The sequence below is a fragment of the Rutidosis leptorrhynchoides genome, chromosome 5 (assembly GCF_046630445.1).
Source record: "Rutidosis leptorrhynchoides isolate AG116_Rl617_1_P2 chromosome 5, CSIRO_AGI_Rlap_v1, whole genome shotgun sequence".
Taxonomy (NCBI): domain Eukaryota; kingdom Viridiplantae; phylum Streptophyta; class Magnoliopsida; order Asterales; family Asteraceae; genus Rutidosis; species Rutidosis leptorrhynchoides.
The window spans coordinates 373,792,674-373,810,239 of NC_092337.1; positions in this window are offsets into that span (position 1 = coordinate 373,792,674).

The window sequence follows — 17,566 nt, forward strand, 5'->3', positions numbered from 1 at the left end:
GATGACTTATTTGATCAATTGCAAGGATCATGTGTTTATTCAAAAATCGACTTAAGATCGGGCTATCATCAACTACGCGTCAAAGAAGAGGACATTCCGAAAACTGCTTTTCGGACACGTTATGGTCATTACGAATTTTTGGTCATGCCGTTTGGATTGACAAATGCGCCAGCTGTATTCATGGACCTCATGAATCGAGTTTGTAGTCCGTATTTAGATAAGTTTGTTATCGTTTTCATTGATGATATTCTTATCTATTCCAAGAGTGAGCAAGAGCATGAAGAGCATTTAAGGTTGATATTGGAGTTGTTGAGAAAAGAACAACTATATGCTAAATTTTCTAAGTGTGCTTTCTGGTTGAAAGAAGTGCAATTTCTTGGCCACGTTGTTAATAGCAAAGGAATTCAGGTTGATCCAGCAAAAATTGAAGCCATTGAAAAATGGGAGACTCCTAAGACACCAATGCAGATACGCCAATTTTTGGGTTTAGCCGGTTATTATAGAAGGTTTATTCAAGATTTTTCTCGAATAGCTAAGCCGTTGACAGCATTAACGCAAAAAGGGAAGAAATACGAATGGACCTCGGAGCAGGAGAACGCATTTCAATTATTGAAGAAGAAGTTAACTACGGCGCCTATTTTATCGTTACCTGAAGGGAACGATGATTTTGAAATATATTGTGACGCTTCGCGACAAGGTTTTGGTTGTGTTCTTATGCAACGAAAGAAAGTAATTGCATTTGCATCCCGACAATTGAAGATTCACGAGCGGAATTATACGACGCATGATCTAGAACTGGGAGCAGTCGTGTTTGCATTGAAGATGTGGAGACATTACTTGTATGGGGTTAAATTCACTGTGTTTACTGATCATAAAAGCCTTCAACATATTTTCGATCAAAAACAGCTGAACATGAGGCAACGTAGGTGGGTTGAGTTAATAAATGACTATGATTGTGAAATTCGTTATCATCCCGGGAAAGCGAACGTGGTGGCCGACGCTCTAAGCAGAAAGGAACGAGAACCAATTCGAGTACGAGCGATGAACATAAAAATTCGCATGAATCTCAACTCACAAATCAAAGAAGTTCAACGAGAAGCACTTACTAAAGAAAATATAGGAAATGAAATAATGAAGAAGTATGAGAAGCAACTCGTTATACGGGAAGACGGAATTAGATATTTTGCAAATCGTATTTGGGTACCGAAGTTGGGTGGATTAAGGAAGTTGATATTGAACGAGGCACATAAGACAAGATACTCGATACATCCTGGAGTTGGAAAGATGTACCAAGATCTTAAGACGCATTATTGGTGGCCTAATTTAAAAACAGACGTTGCAACATATGTTGGGGAGTGTTTAACTTGTTCCAAGGTTAAAGCAGAACACCAGAAGCCGTCAGGGTTACTTCAACAACCAGAAATTCCAGAATGGAAATGGGACGGTATTACCATGGATTTCATCACGAAGTTACCAAAGACTGCCTGGGGATACGACACCATTTGGGTGATTGTTGATCGTCTCACCAAGTCTGCACATTTCTTGCCTATAAAGGAAACGGATAGAATGGAGAAACTATTACGATTGTATATAAAGGAAGTTGTTTCAAGGCATGGAATACCTATTTCCATTATATCCGATCGTGATAGTAGATTTACCTCAAAATTCTGGCAATCACTACAGGAGGCACTAGGAACTCGGTTGGATATGAGTACCTCATATCATCCACAAACCGATGGACAGAGTGAGAGAACGATTCAGACTCTCGAAGACATGCTCAGGGCATGTGTGATCGATTTTGGAAACGGATGGGATAAATATCTACCGTTAGCAGAATTCTCGTATAATAATAGTTATCATGCGAGCATTGGAGCTGCGCCATTCGAAGCATTGTACGGAAGGAAGTGTAGATCTCCTATCTGTTGGAATGAAGTAGGAGATCGACATTTAACTGGTCCCGAGATCATACACGAAACGACCGAGAAGATAGTACAAATCAAGGAGAGATTGAAAACATCCCGTAGTCGCCAAAAGAGCTACGCCGATGTTCGAAGGAAACCATTAGAGTTTCAGGTTGGGGACATGGTTATGCTAAAGGTGTCACCTTGGAAAGGTGTAATACGTTTCGGCAAAAGGGGTAAACTGAACCCAAGGTACGTAGGCCCGTTTAAGATCATCGAACGCATTGGACCGGTAGCTTATCGGCTCGAATTACCGCAACAACTCGCTGGAGTACATAATACCTTTCACGTCTCAAACCTGAAGAAGTGTCTTGCAAAGGAAGACCTCACCATTCCTCTTGAAGAAATCCATGTCGACGAGAAACTACAATTCGTCGAAGAACCAATTGAAATCATGGACCGTGAAGTTAAACAGCTCAAACAGAGCAATATACCGATTGTTAAGGTTCGTTGGAATGCTAGAAGAGGTCCCGAGTTTACTTGGGAACGAAAGGATCAGATGAAACGAAAGTATCCGCATTTGTTTCTCGATGACGCAAAATAGGTACAATTTTAAAATTTCGGGACGAAATTTATTTAACGGGGAGGTAATGTAACGATCCGCACTTTTGCGATCATTCTATACTTATAAGATTAATATTTACATAAATTAAACCTTGCCAACATGATAAGAAATCCAAATTGTCGAGATTTATATTTCCGAAAAGAGTTTTACACAACGTTTGACCGTCTAGTTTGACCGATGATATCACGAACTATACAATATATGATAATTATACGTTTGTGTATATATATGTATATATACATATTTAACATGATTAAAGAATGTTTTAATATCTCATTTTATATTAATAACAACAAGTTATATGTGTATTTTGAAACTACTAACTTAAGTTTTCAAAACGATAACAATACGTAACGTTATTTGACATATATACTTAAGACTTATAATGTTATACATATATTGTATAAGTAATGTATTTAATTACTTTTAAAGAACTTAAATACATAAAACCATATAAGTGTATTCACAAAAGATAGCTATATTTGAATCCTCATTTCATTTTTCACAAAATTTCTATACGTATACCTAGAGTATTTGTACTCGTATCATACCTAGCTCCTATACGTATTTACTAATAGTAAATACACATCAACATCACCACCTAACCAGCCATTATTCATGCCCTTAGAGCTAGGTAATTACTTTTGTATGATTGCAAGACTAATTAGCAAGATTACAAACTAAAATTTGTCCATGTATGCCCATGAAACACGTTTTTTATGGTGTATATATGTATCATCATTTTGATTCATTTTATCTCAAATTCTCTAGCAAAACACACACATACTTTGAAGCCTTAAAACCCTTAATCATTCAGCAAAGTTTCCAAGAAGATCTAGCTTCAAAAACCATACTAAAACACCATAAGAAAACCATACAAAAACACTTCAAGAAAACCTTCCAAGAACACCAACTTACTTCCAATCTTTCATCCACTTCTATCACCCTTTGATTCTAGCTTCTTACTCCTCTTTTACAGCAAACTTGTCCAAGGAACTTGAGGTAGAATCTATGTTCATAACCTTATTCGATTCATATATATATAGCTATCTTATTTTGTGGTACAAAAGTTTAACAACAAGAACATAGTTTGAATGTTTTCAAACTTGTTTGCAAACTAAATAGATCCTTCTAACTTAACTTTTAAAATACTTCAAGACCTGTAATATAACTTATGTATATGCTAATTTAACAAGGTAAAACTTGGTTTTTCAAAGTATAAGTATTTTTAGAAAAATGGTCATTAAATGATTTTGTTGTAACAAAAATGTTTAACTTCATATGTTTCACTAATGTTTCACTTATGCCGTATGATTTTGAATACAAACCAAGGTATTTACAGTTCATAGTCTTAAAGAAGAACTCGATCCAAGAAGATGGCAATTTGAATCAACGAAAACGGATTTGTAACGAAGAAACTATGACCGAAACAAAATTGGTTATCCTAGATCATTTCAACTACGGGATCAATTGGAAAAAAATGATATAAATCACATATTTCTAAGATAACATGATATTTTATATATATGTACTTATAATTCAATTTTATATGGTTCAGGATCACCCGTAAACAACACGAGAAGATTAATCATAAGATCCCATGATTGTACGCAACACGTCATTTGACAACACCGGTACTTTATGTACGCAACACGTCATTTGACAACACCGGTACCATGGGTCAAGATTAATCTCGACCAATACATATACGATGGGGTTTTATTTATTTCGTTGGGGGTTTTGTTTATTGCGGGTATATTAAACATCTAAAAATGAACCATTAAAAATTGAATTACTAACATCGGAATGCTAACTACGGACTAAGGAAATATTCAAAATATTAAAAGTATAACAAGTATATATATATATAACGTTTGTTTTAAAATGAAAACATATTGATATATTATATATGGATAGGTTCGTGATATCAACCGGAAGACCGAGTCAAAATATATATATCATCAAGACAAGAGTGAGTATATAGTCCCACTTTTAAACTCTAAATATTTCGGGATGAGAATACATGTATTTTATGTTTTACGATATGGACACAAGTAACTGAAAAATATATTCTACGTTGAGTTGTACCACTAGCATACTTCCCTGTAGCTTGGTAACTACTATTTACAGCGGTATTGTAAACGCGAATCCTGTTGATAGATCTATCGGGCCTGACAACCCCAATCGGACTGGACGACCAGTATTCAACGGTTGCACAGTACTTCGTTTTGTGACTACACTTGGTACGGTGTAGTAAGATTTCATATTAAAGGGAATATGCGACGTGAAAATGTTAAGTATGGTTACCAAGTGCTCAACCACTTAGAATATTTTTATTGAAATGTTTATATACGAAATCTTGTGGTCTATATATATATATATTGCTGCGCACTAAACCTATATCTCACCAACTTTATGTTGACGTTTTTAAACATGTTTATTCTCAGGTGATAATTAAAGCTTCCGCTGCATTATGTTGAATCTAAGCAGGATCATGCGTACTCATATTTGTGTCAAAAATAAAACTGCATATCCGAGGACGTGTGTTGTAAAATATGCTAGAAATCGTGTTGTTATTATCATTTGTAAAGTTTGTAAGTCGAAGATTATCGTTAAACGATAATCATCTTTTTATTGTCTAAAGCTTGTAACAAAAATAATGGTTTGGTTTGTAATGTATAATATATGCAGTTTTCCTTTTTAAAAATGTCGCATATAGAGGTCAATACCTCGCAATGAAATCATACGTTATCTAACACGTTCTTATGGTTAAGGACGGGTTATGATAAATTCCGTAATGGAATGCGACAAGTCTAATGATTATAGTTTTGAGTTACACTCGGTAGAGTATGTGGGTAGAGAATCGTGTTAGGATTCTAATTGTGAGTCGCCTTGGAATTGGCGAATCGAGGAGTCTTTGGGTCATTAAACTCATGGGAGTGGGACCCATATGATGATGTTTACGATAGTGTGTTGGTGTGTTGTGGATTATAGGGTAACATTCCTAACGGAATACCCCTGTCGTTGTGACTGTGCCGATAGGTGGAAGGGTGTAAGACTTGGTGTTCTCAAGCATCTACTTAGTGTTAGATGAAGGGTTTCGTTAGGCTATATCGTTTTGGCCTTGTGAAAATTGCGGGTAGCGTGTGATCGCTAGGAACCTTCGATAAGACGATAAACCGTAAGGTTTGTCGGGTATGTATGACTTCGGGTCATTATTATAGAGAGACGGGTGACATCGGGTGTATGGAACCTAAAGATCGAGTTCTAAAATTTAGTAGGTTGTGGCGGGAGTCTGTATGACACTGCATCAGGTGCCTTCTTATACCTGCTAGTGTGATGTTCAACTCCGATGATGGTGTGATCACTTTGTGCTTAGGGTGCCGGTGAGATACCCTTGGAAGCAGCGGAGATTATAATAGTGATCGACGGGTGATAGTAATACGACGGTTGCAAAAGTCGAAGTTTAAGAGCATTGTGATGAATACTTCTTATGAAGTGACGGGTGAGCAAATCTTGTTGCTCTTAAGTGATAGACGGGTAAAGATGATCGGTGAGCCGGTGACAGACTTAATGGTCGGTTAGTCCGAAGGGTTTTGATGAAGTGTTGATATTGTAGTGGACGTAATTATGGTGTCAGAATTGGTCACTCTCCTCCATGAGAGTGAGCAATTGTTGATAACGATTCGTCAAGTGGAAGGTCGGGTGATCTCGACTGAGAATCACAACTAAGTAAGCGGCATGACATATGCCTAGGCTTAGAGGCATATGTAAGACTTTGGTGGAGTTTGCTTTTCGAACGATTAAGGTAGTTAGTTGTGAATTGTGGTATGAAGGTGTGATTTCATCGCGTGTACAACGTCTCAAGTGATTGTGCATGTCGGCTCTGAGAGCCTAAAGCGAATTTGCGGTGAATTGATGTTTATGACCAACGGTGAGAATGGTCAGGTGTGACGTGGAATTACAATTCCGCGGGATGTTATCATCTTGGCGGTGAGAATAGGGAGATAAATCCTAAGTGGGGGAGTTTTTACTGCCGCCCGAGGAAAACTCCAGTGATGTTATGTATAGTGAAATGTTGGAGCGTACCGTGCTAAGCCTCAATTGGTATTCGGAGCTCCTAACGAGGAAGAGTGATGGGTTGCTAATGTCGACTCGAGATCGTGCTTTACGATTGTGAGTTACAACTCGAGAATGTTATGCGTGAAGATTGTGATGATGGGATCGAAGGAAGTGTAAGACTTCCTATGTAAGGTGGTCGTGTAGTACCAATGTGCGGTATGAGACTAAATGTGAAGTTTGAGATCCCGGAGTGAGAGAATGAAGTTGTCATTGCGGGTGCTCCCGTAGTGAAAAATCTGGGTTGTCGTGAAACCCGGACAGTATAATTGAATGAGAACAAGTTCGATATCGTGAAGAATATCGTATTTTCCCTGTCGGGAAATGCAATCGTGGAGATTGTCAGTGGATTATTCCACTTTATGTACGAATGTGAGGCGGAGAGTGTCGATTCTGATTGTCTCACATCGAGACACGCGGATGTTGTTTGTTTGTGAGAGTGTGTTCCCTAGTAATGCGACTGTTAGTTGCATTGAAATGTCGAGACCATCTTTAACGGACGGTCTAGGTAGGAAGGTCCACCCGGCGTGGTGAATATTTTTGTAGATCGTGTGGCGAATTGCGGAATTTTGTGATGATAATTCGCCTTGACGGGATTCTAGTATATGATTAGTCTCCATGCTAGTACTAGGAAGCCGTCTGGTGTGGTTGTGTCGTAGGGTTTAGAGGAGGAACCCTCGTCGAGTGTCGATGTTTTGCTCAGCACATGGTGTATTATTGTTGTCCTGGATTAATCCAGTGACGGATTGGTTGTGTGCAGATTGACCGATTGAGTGATATGGTTACGGACGTAGCTGGTGGCGAGTTGTAGCCGAGAGAACTTGAAGGTATATGTAGTGATTTTCATATTTTCCTATATGGAACTCTGGACGTTGAGTGTGTGAGTTATCGTTTATTGCGGTAGTGCACGCTAGTGATTATTAGCGTGTGGTTAGATCTTCGGATTTGTAGAAGATGTTATGGATGTCGGGTTTGGTTGTGTTTCATAAGATCGTGAGGCGTGACGACGATGTTTGTCGGTAAATTGTTCTACTCTTAGGACGATTGTGAAGTGTATGGTATGAGTTTGGATACTCGACGTAGGAGCAACGGTTTCGGTTGTTTCGACTCGTGGGTTGATTACCCAATATTGTTGTATTATGATGCATTAGTGCACGAAGCGAGAGTGCGGATGCAAGTACTACTTGTGTGACTCCGCATTGGAAGTGGAGATGTTCGACGGAGAACTGCTTAACTTCTATTATAGGTGCGGATCACGAGGACGTGATCTAATTTAAGTGAGGGAGAGTTGTAACACCCGTTTTCAGTTACGAGTTATTTCGAACGACATTCGAAATACGAGGCATGTAAGTGTATATTTGGATCCCAAATAAAGTTGGAGTTGATGTTCTAAAACCTTACCATTAGATAGTAAATCTCATTATATTTCCAACGATATTTGATTCGTCGAAAACGGAGTTACGGTTTGAAAGTTACGACCAAAACAAGTTCAGTTTCATACTCAGTTCATTGGGACTCCGTTCAGACTTTGGGAAGCCGTCCAACAATGAAGGTTAGGACGCCGTCCAAGCTTTTTGGACGCCGTCCAGAAGGCCTGACGGGCCAGCAGCTCTATTTTACTCAAATTAAAAGGGGTATTTGGGTCTTTTCACTTGGGGTCGGTTTGGGATCATCAAAAATGTTCTAGAACTCCATTTGGAGCTCATTCTCACCCACACAAAACACTCTCATCTTATTTTAGAGAGAGAGGGTTAATTTAGAGTAAGAAAGCTTGGTTTGGTGAAGAAGATGAGCGTTTCGGGTCAAAGCTCGAGAGTTAAAGTTGTTCCTTTCATTCACGGCTACATTTTGGTAGTATTGGTAAGTCTCAACTCCGAATTTTATTGTTAAGATTCTTGTGTACATTTAGGGTTTGAGCTTGTTATTTGTAAAACCCTTTTAGATGATGAAGAGGGTTTATGGAAACCCACTATTTTGATATTTTGCGGGTTTTGGGTTGGTTAATGATTTAAGCATGTTTAATGTTTGTAAGTGGGGTATAATCACTAGTATTAGTGATTTTAGGAGTGTTGGAACTTGTAAGACCCATTTGGGGGTAAAATGGGTGAATTTGGGTTATGTTGAGATAAGGAAAACCCTAATAGCTATGATCTAGGGTTTGGCCATGTGAATTGAAGTTGTAAGTGTTAAATTGTGTTGATTAGTCATTAATACACTTGTAAATAATGGAAGAATTGTAAATGGGTCATGTTTGTGCTAATTGGTGTTAGTAGACTTACATCACTAGTTTTAGTAATTAAAGATGAGTCTTGGCCATTTTATGGGCGGTTTTGGGTGTGAGTGAGTATTGTGGTTAATTCCACAAGTTGTGTATTGAATGTGTACTTATGTATTAGGTACCTTGCTCGAAGCATACGGAAGTGCTAAATCACCACCGACGTGATAAGGTGAGTGGAATAATTATATGCGTAGGTATATAATGTATCTATTTGTTGTAGCGTGAAATGTGTAGTGTCGAGGTGTTAAGACACCACGTTTCACGTGAAGAGTGTAGCATCGAGGTGTTAAGATGCCACTCGGGTGTAGCATCGAGGTGTTAAGATGCCACCTAGGAGTGTAGTGTCGAGGTGTTAAGACACCACTCTGTAAAATAATGAGTGAAGCATCGAGGTGTTAAGATGCCACTCGGGGTGAAGTACCGAGGTGTTAAGGTGCCACCCTAGGGGTTAGTGGTGCGAGGTGTTAAGTGCCCTAACGGATGTTGTGAACACCGATGGCGTTTTCGCGAGCGCCGTTCCCTTGTACTATTGGTTAACCATGGTTATTGTGTTGTAGTGAAAGCATATTACTTTGTTCATGTTATATATGCTTGTGTTATGCTAGCATGATTATTGGAGGTTATAGCTTGTATTTGTGACGATAAGCTAATTGTGTTTGCTAGCATGTTTGCGGTATTTGTGTAAGTGATTGCAAGTAGGTATATTATATATGTATGTGTATAATTATTGCATTCACTAAGCTTTATGCTTACCCCTCTCGTTGTTTACCTTTTTACATGTATTGTGTTAATGATGCTAGCTAGTTGTTAGACTAGACGTGCAGGAGCGGTTGGGCTTGATGGGGTAGCTTTCAGATAATTGGACGCGGATGGGGGTTTTTGGTAGTCCCCGGGATTATGCTCTTGGTATCGGGTTGGGTTATAGAGTCCTAATCCGTCTAAAGAGATAAATGGGTCGAAATCTCTACATTATTTGTAAAACGGGTCATTGTGGGCCCGGTGTTGTAAAATTTATTTTCATTGCAGAAATCTCTTAGTTTTACTTAATATGATGTGTTGTAAAAATTGTTTCGTTTAAAAGTGTCGGGAAGCGGGTTTTCTGCTCGCGTGAATTCGAAAAACTGATCAGGAACTTTTAGTTCATTTGGACGCCGTCCCAAGGGCTTGGATGCCGTCCAGTCCTTCAGAGCTGGACGCCGTCCAGATAACTGGACGCCGTCCAGATGTACTGTCCTAGAATTTTTTTTTAGGGCGTGTTTTCGGTGAAACGATGTCGGGTCGTTACATCTACGAATTCCGGACCATTACTCGCTTGACTCGAAGTCGGGAAGAGAAAACGAAAGCATGAAGCTCCGAAAAATAATGAAGAATATAAACTTCGATAATAACCTCGAAATTACAAACCGTGTATATCGATGCAGATAGCAATATAGAGACACGGGAGAATTAGAAACACTATAAACACAAGAGTATAGTAGAAGTAAATAGATTCTTCTGGTGGTAGATGAAAAAAAAAAGAATGACAGATATAAAAGTTAGGAGTATATCAAAAATCAGGACTGGATGGAGCATATTGATGAATGCTTTAAAGTAAGAATCAAGGGAGAAAGAATAGAAGGTGTGAGTCGTGAAAAATAAGGAAACGAAGGGGTGAATTTATAGTGAAATATCCGATAGAGCAATCGAAATAGATTATTGCATATAATCAAAGAAGATCCTGATTTCCTTAATTACCAAAGAACCAAATCTTATTACGTAAGATTCTCTTTAAATCCCTTAAATCCCGGAAATCAATCATAACTACGTCATCGGTTAAGACGAATATATTTTACTGATCTCACTCTTTTACGATAGTCTCATTTATATTCTTCGCATAATCGAATCGTTTTATCTACATAACTCAATGATGATAAAACTCCATTATCACCTTATATTTGTCATGAAAACCTTCTTATTGTTATCCATAACAACCTCTATCAAATTTCGGGGACGAAATTTCTTTAACGGGTAGGTACTGTAATGACCCAGAATTTTCCGACCAAATTATACTTATGAGATTAATATTTACATAAATTAAACCATACCAACATGATAAGCAATCCAAATTGTTGAGACTTGTGTTTTTGAAAAGAGTTTTACACAACGTTTGACCGTCCAATATGACCGATGATATCACGAACTATATAACATACGATAATTATACGTTTGTGTATATATATGTATTTATATATATTTAACATGATCTAAGGATGGTTTAACATCTCATTGTGTACTAATGACAATGAGTTATAAGTATATTTTGAAATTACTAACTTAAGTTTTCAAAACGATAACTATACGTAATATTCTTTGATATATATACTTATAATCTATAATGCTTATACATGTATCGTATATATAATGTATTTATTCACTTTTTAAGGACTTAAATACATAAAACAATATAAGTATAATCACAAAAGATAGCTATATTTGAATTCTCGTTCCGTTTCCTCAAGATTTCTATACGTATATCTAGGGTATATGTACCCGTATCATACCCAGCTTCTATACGTATTTACTATTGGTATATACTTATCAAATCAACATCCTAATCAACATTATTACTGCCCTAGATATGAGGTAACTAGAATTTGTCAAGTAGTATGAATTATTAGTAAGAAAACAAAATTAGGAATCCTTTTCTTTCTTTATAAACTAAAAACGTTTTTATAAATGAACACCATTTCTTCACTCCATTTTCTCATACCTACACTCTCATTTCTCTCTCAAAATACTCCTAACTTCATACTTGATCATCTCCAAGCATTTTCCCCATCATTTAGCTTCTATTACAAGCCTTAAATACCATAATAAAACTCTTTCAAGAACACATCAAAATAACCACCCATTTGAAGAAGTTTACTTCCAACCTTTTGATCTAACTCCACCACTCTTTGATTCCAAAATTATTTATTTTCTTTTGCAGTAACTTTGTCCAAGTAACTTGAGGTAGTAACCTTGTTCATAATCTTATTCAATTCATATTCATATAGCTATCTTATTTTGTGGTATAAAATTTTAACAACAAGAACATAGTTTGAATGATTTCAAACTTGTTCGTAAACTAAATAGATCCTTCTAAATTGACTTTTAAAACACTTCAAGACCTGTAATATATCATAATGATATGCTAACCTAACAATATATAACTTGGTTTTACAAAGAACATCTTAAAAACTGAATCTACGTCATTGGAGTGCAACCGGGGGCTGTTTTGGGTTGGATAATTAAAAACCATCTTGAACTTTGAATTGGAAGTTCATGTTCTGAAAAAATGATATTTCTTATGAATATGTTAACACATAAAAATTTCATAGTTTAACTCAAAGTGTAAGTATTTTTAGAAAAATGATCATTAAATGTTGTTTTTATGATGGAAAATGATCACTTTCATAAGTTTCACCAAAGTTTGACCTATAACCTATGATTTCGAATATAAACTAAGGTATTTTCAGTTCATATTCTTAAAATTTGACTCGATCCAAGGAAGTGGCAAGTTGAACCAACAAAAACGGAGTTGTAATGAAGAAACTACGACTAAAACAAGATTGGGTATCCGAAGCTAGTTTAGCTACGAAAATATTTGGAGAAAAAGTAAATTAATCATATCTTTCCTAATTAATATGATATTTTATATATAATTACTTATGATTTGATTTTATATATTTCAGGACCACCCGTAAACAACACGAGAAGATTAATCATAAGACCTCATGATTGTACGCAACACGTCATTTGACAACATGGTACCATGGGTTGAGATTAATTCTGATCAATACGAATACGATGGGGTCTTTATTTATTTTATTTAAACAACTAATTGTGGACCACTAACATCGGACTGCTAACTACGGACTAAGAAAATATTAAAAGTATTAAAAGTATATATATATATATGTAACGATTAATTAAAAAGAAAATATGTTGATATATTATATATATGTTTAGGTTCGTGATATCTATCGGAGACCAAGTCGAATTAAATACCTTCAAGGCAAAATGTGAGTTTCATTTGCTCCCTTTTATATATATTTTTGGGACAGAGAATACATGCGCTGTTTTTATAAATGTTTTACGAAATAGACACAAGTACTAAAACTAATTCTACGTGGGTTTAAACCAGAAATATACCCTTAGCTTAGTAACATTAAACTACTTGTCTATGTACGGTAGGCGAGAATCCTAAAGATAGATCTATTGGGCCTGACAAACCCCATCCTGACTATGGAATGCTTTAGCACTTCGAGGTTATTTTAAACACACCTGACCTGGTGTACTTCAGAGGGTAAAACATGAACGTTAAGGCTTGTTACTGGGTGCCTACAACTTATAGAATACTTTTATACACTTGCGAGTGTACATATATTTATAAACGGAAATCTTGTGGTCTATTAATATATTGAAATGATTGTTATGATAAACCTATGAACTCACCAACCTTTTGGTTGACACTTTAAAGCATGTTTATTCTCAGGTATTAAAGAAATCTTCCGCTGTGCATTAGCTCATTTTAAGGATATTACTTGGAGTCATTCATGGCATATTTTGAAAGACGTTGCATTCGAGTCATTGAGTTTATCAAGATTATTATTAAGCCAATTATAGTTGGATGTATTATGAAATGGTGTGCATGCCGTCAACTTTCGTTGTAAAGAAAGTTTGTCTTTTAAAAACGAATGCAATGTTTGTAAAATGTATTATATAGAGGTCAAATACCTCGCGATGTAATCAACTATTGTGAATTGTTTATAATGTATATGAACGGGTCCTTTCAAAGAACACCTTAAAATCGAATATACGCCGTTTTAGTCGAACGGGGGCTGTTTTGGGTTTAATTTTAAAAACCTATCTTAAACTTTGAATTAAAAGATTTACTTTGGTGAAAAATCTTATTTTATATGGATATGAAATATATCCAAAATCCATGGTTAAACTCTAAGTGGAAGTATGTTTTTCAAAAGGGTCATCAAGATGTCGTTCTTACGACGGATATGACTATCTTCTCTTATTTGACACCTAAGCTGTATTTTCGACTATAAACCTATACTTTTTCTGTTAAGATTAAAAATGTTGAGTTCGATATGAAACCATGGCAACTCGAATCACTCAAAACGGATTTGTAACGAAGAAATTATGGGTAAAACAAAATTGGATATTTTTCTTAATTTTTAGCTACGGACATGTTTCATAAAAATGGATGCTAACCTTATCCTAGCTAACTTACCTTGTATCCTACATGTATTTATACATGTATTGCTCCCGAACTTATGTAAATACAATTTATAATAGCCGTGATTAAGTTCTACGATAATATATTATAGTCTTAATAAAGATCGTAAGGCACCATATATATATATGACTTGATCACAGTGGATCTGTATACAACGTTTTGACATATCATTTTGATTTCTTCTATATATATATTATTGGAACGAACTATAAGACACCATTGGCAGTAATTTCGAGTTAGCTGTGGTTCGAAGTGGATTCCAAAATATTATATACTTTGAGTTGTGATCGAGCCTGAGACATGTATACAATGGGTCGCGGATTGCTTCAGACAATATACATATTATGTGTCTTATTATATTAAGACAATATATTATAGTGTTAGTGAATTCTAACACAATATACGCATTATATATATATATATATATATATATATATATATATATATATATATATATATATATATATATATATATATATATATATATATATATATATATATACTGTTGGACTATTGGGCTATTGGACTATTGGACTACGAACGTTGGACTACTAACAATGGACAATTAAAATTATCACAAGTATCATAAGTACGGGATATTAATTATATATATATATATATATATATATATATATATATATATATATATATATATATATATATATATATCTTGACACAAGAATATTATTATTAGGTTCGTGAATTTGTCAAAAGCCAAGTCTTACCACCATCTATTCGGAAATCATCACAAGTGAGTTATAGTCCCATTTTTTACTATCTAAATTATTTTGGGATGAGAATACATGCAAAATTTATAAATGTTTTACAAAATAAGCACAAGTCCATGGAACTACATTCTACGATTGTTTTGTTATACCGGATATCTGTACTTATTATTATTATGCTTGGTAACCTAAGAATTAGTGAAAAACACTAATTGACGCGAATCCTAAAGGTAGATCTACGGGCACCAACCACCCCCATTTTCGAATAGTGGAAATGCTTTAGTACTTCGAAGGGTCCTTGTCATACATTTGAATAGTGGAATGTATGATGCCAGATATCTTAAGCGCTCTATGTTAAGGTCGGTTACCAGGCGACTCATCGTATGAATGTTTTTTGCACTTGTAATGATCCTGCGCATTTAATTAAATGAAATCTTGTGGCTTATTAAATATTATGATTATTATATAGAAATTAAACCTATGACTCACCAACATTTTTGTCGACGTTTTAAGCATGTTTATTCTCAGGTGAATATTAAAAACGCTTCCGCTGTTGTATGCCAACCCAAGGTCAAGATTTGGAGTCGGCATAATTGTTTATATTGTTTAAACTTGCATTCGGAGTGTTTGTTGTAATATATTTGATCATGTTGTAATGAGTTGTGTAAAAACTTATTTATTTGAGGAGATTGTCTTTGATAGACAATCTAAATTATGTCATCAAGACCTTTATTCAATAATAAAGGTTATGGTTATTTTTTTTTTAAAACGAATGCAAGATTTGAAAAACGTCTCATATAGAGGTCAAAACCTCGCAAAGAAACCAATTAATATGAAACGTTTATAATTAATATGAACGGGGCATTTCAGTTCGTATCTTAGCGGGGCAACCTATAGGTTATAGCCGGCGAATCATTAGTTATTGCTTGATTTTATAAACATCTGAGCCTCAATTATTATGTTTTTGCGCTTCTAATTTTCTTTAAATTTGTTTTTTGTTTTCAATAATATTTTGTCAATAATAGATTTCATGTTGCGATTGTTTTTTAATGTTAATATGTCTTTTTTGCGCGGTGGTATGGTTCTGGTGATTTCTCTAACAAATCGATGTACACGCCTGCGATTTCGCCTCTGTTATTACAGATCCACACTGCACCACCCGGATAGTTTACTTTATTCAGTTAGTAAATTTTGGTAGTTAACAACTTCATTTATATTATTACATAATAAATGAGGCACACAACAGGTACAAGCAACATGCGTCCGAAAATGCAGGACTGTTCAAAAAATACTTACGCTTTTGTTTGATAATTGTTTGTCAGTTCAAGAAATCAATAAAACCTTCAATTATCATTTTTTTTGAGAAATCGAAGGTTAAATCAGGGCTGTATGCACTTGAATCATCGGTCACACTTCAATCAGGGTGAAGGAATGACAATCTTTAATTTGTTTTATTTTGTAACTTGATCAATCTTCAATTTTGTATATAGTGGTACTCGATTCTTTTTCGAACTATATTAAAAGAAAGTATTAATTGGAGACATATAGAACATACAAAAGCTATTATTAGTAATGTATGTAAAATTTATATTGACTGCAAAATTATTGGTATGTATTAGTTTTGGTATGTATGGAGACATATAGAACATATAGAAGCTTTTCTCAATATTCAGGTGCGGAATGATTTTGAATGCGAGCAACAAGTTCATAGCGGTGGAGGTACCCTTTTACTTTTAACGTGAGGACCCAATTTGACATTTTGACCCATTTTGTGATTAAGTCGCATTTACTATCCTTTTTGAATGATATTTTAACTCTGTTTTTTACTGCAACGACTAATGTTTTAAGTATTTCAAATGTGATATGTCAGGCTACTTTTTTGGTCATAAGGTATAGGAATAAATTTGAGTGGAGATAATTTATTCTATTTGTCAAGTAGAGTACAGGACATGACATTACAAATTTCAAAAAGCTCTCTCTTTTACAAATTCGAAAAAGTTATTTACTTTTTGATTAGCTTGCTACTTAGTTTTCATAGCTACTTGATGTTATTAATCAGTGTTATCTCGTGATGATATTGAGTTAGCTTTAATAAGATAGTTTAAAATGTTTTCCGAAAGTTTTTAAGTGGTTTTAGGGCTGATTAGAGTGCTGAATTACAGCAGTTTAACAGCTGCAGTAACAGCAGTAACAGTGAACAACATCTGGACAGCCCACATTTCCACCAAACGCTTTCACTTCACCGAACCAGGTAGGCAAATTGTTCATTTAGGAGGTCTACTGCATTCAAATTGCATTTTGGGCAACTTTCAACCCATTTGATCAACAGAAACATTTTATTACAAAAATGATTACCGAAGTTACCATAACATTTTAGTTCATCATGTTTTTCATTTTCATGTCATTATTTCGATGTTATTATTTAAGATAATTTAATTTCCCTCTTTCACCATATGCTTTTTCACTCTGTAATCAAACTCTTGCTGTGATATTTGAATAGGCTTAAGGGTCATATTGATCATTTTGAGTTGTGCGGTTGTAATTTTGGTTGTGTAGATGTTAATTAGTGTCTATTGGTTTATGATGTATTTATTAGTAATTTGTAACTATAATTATGCAATAGGAATTATGTGTACGGATAAAATG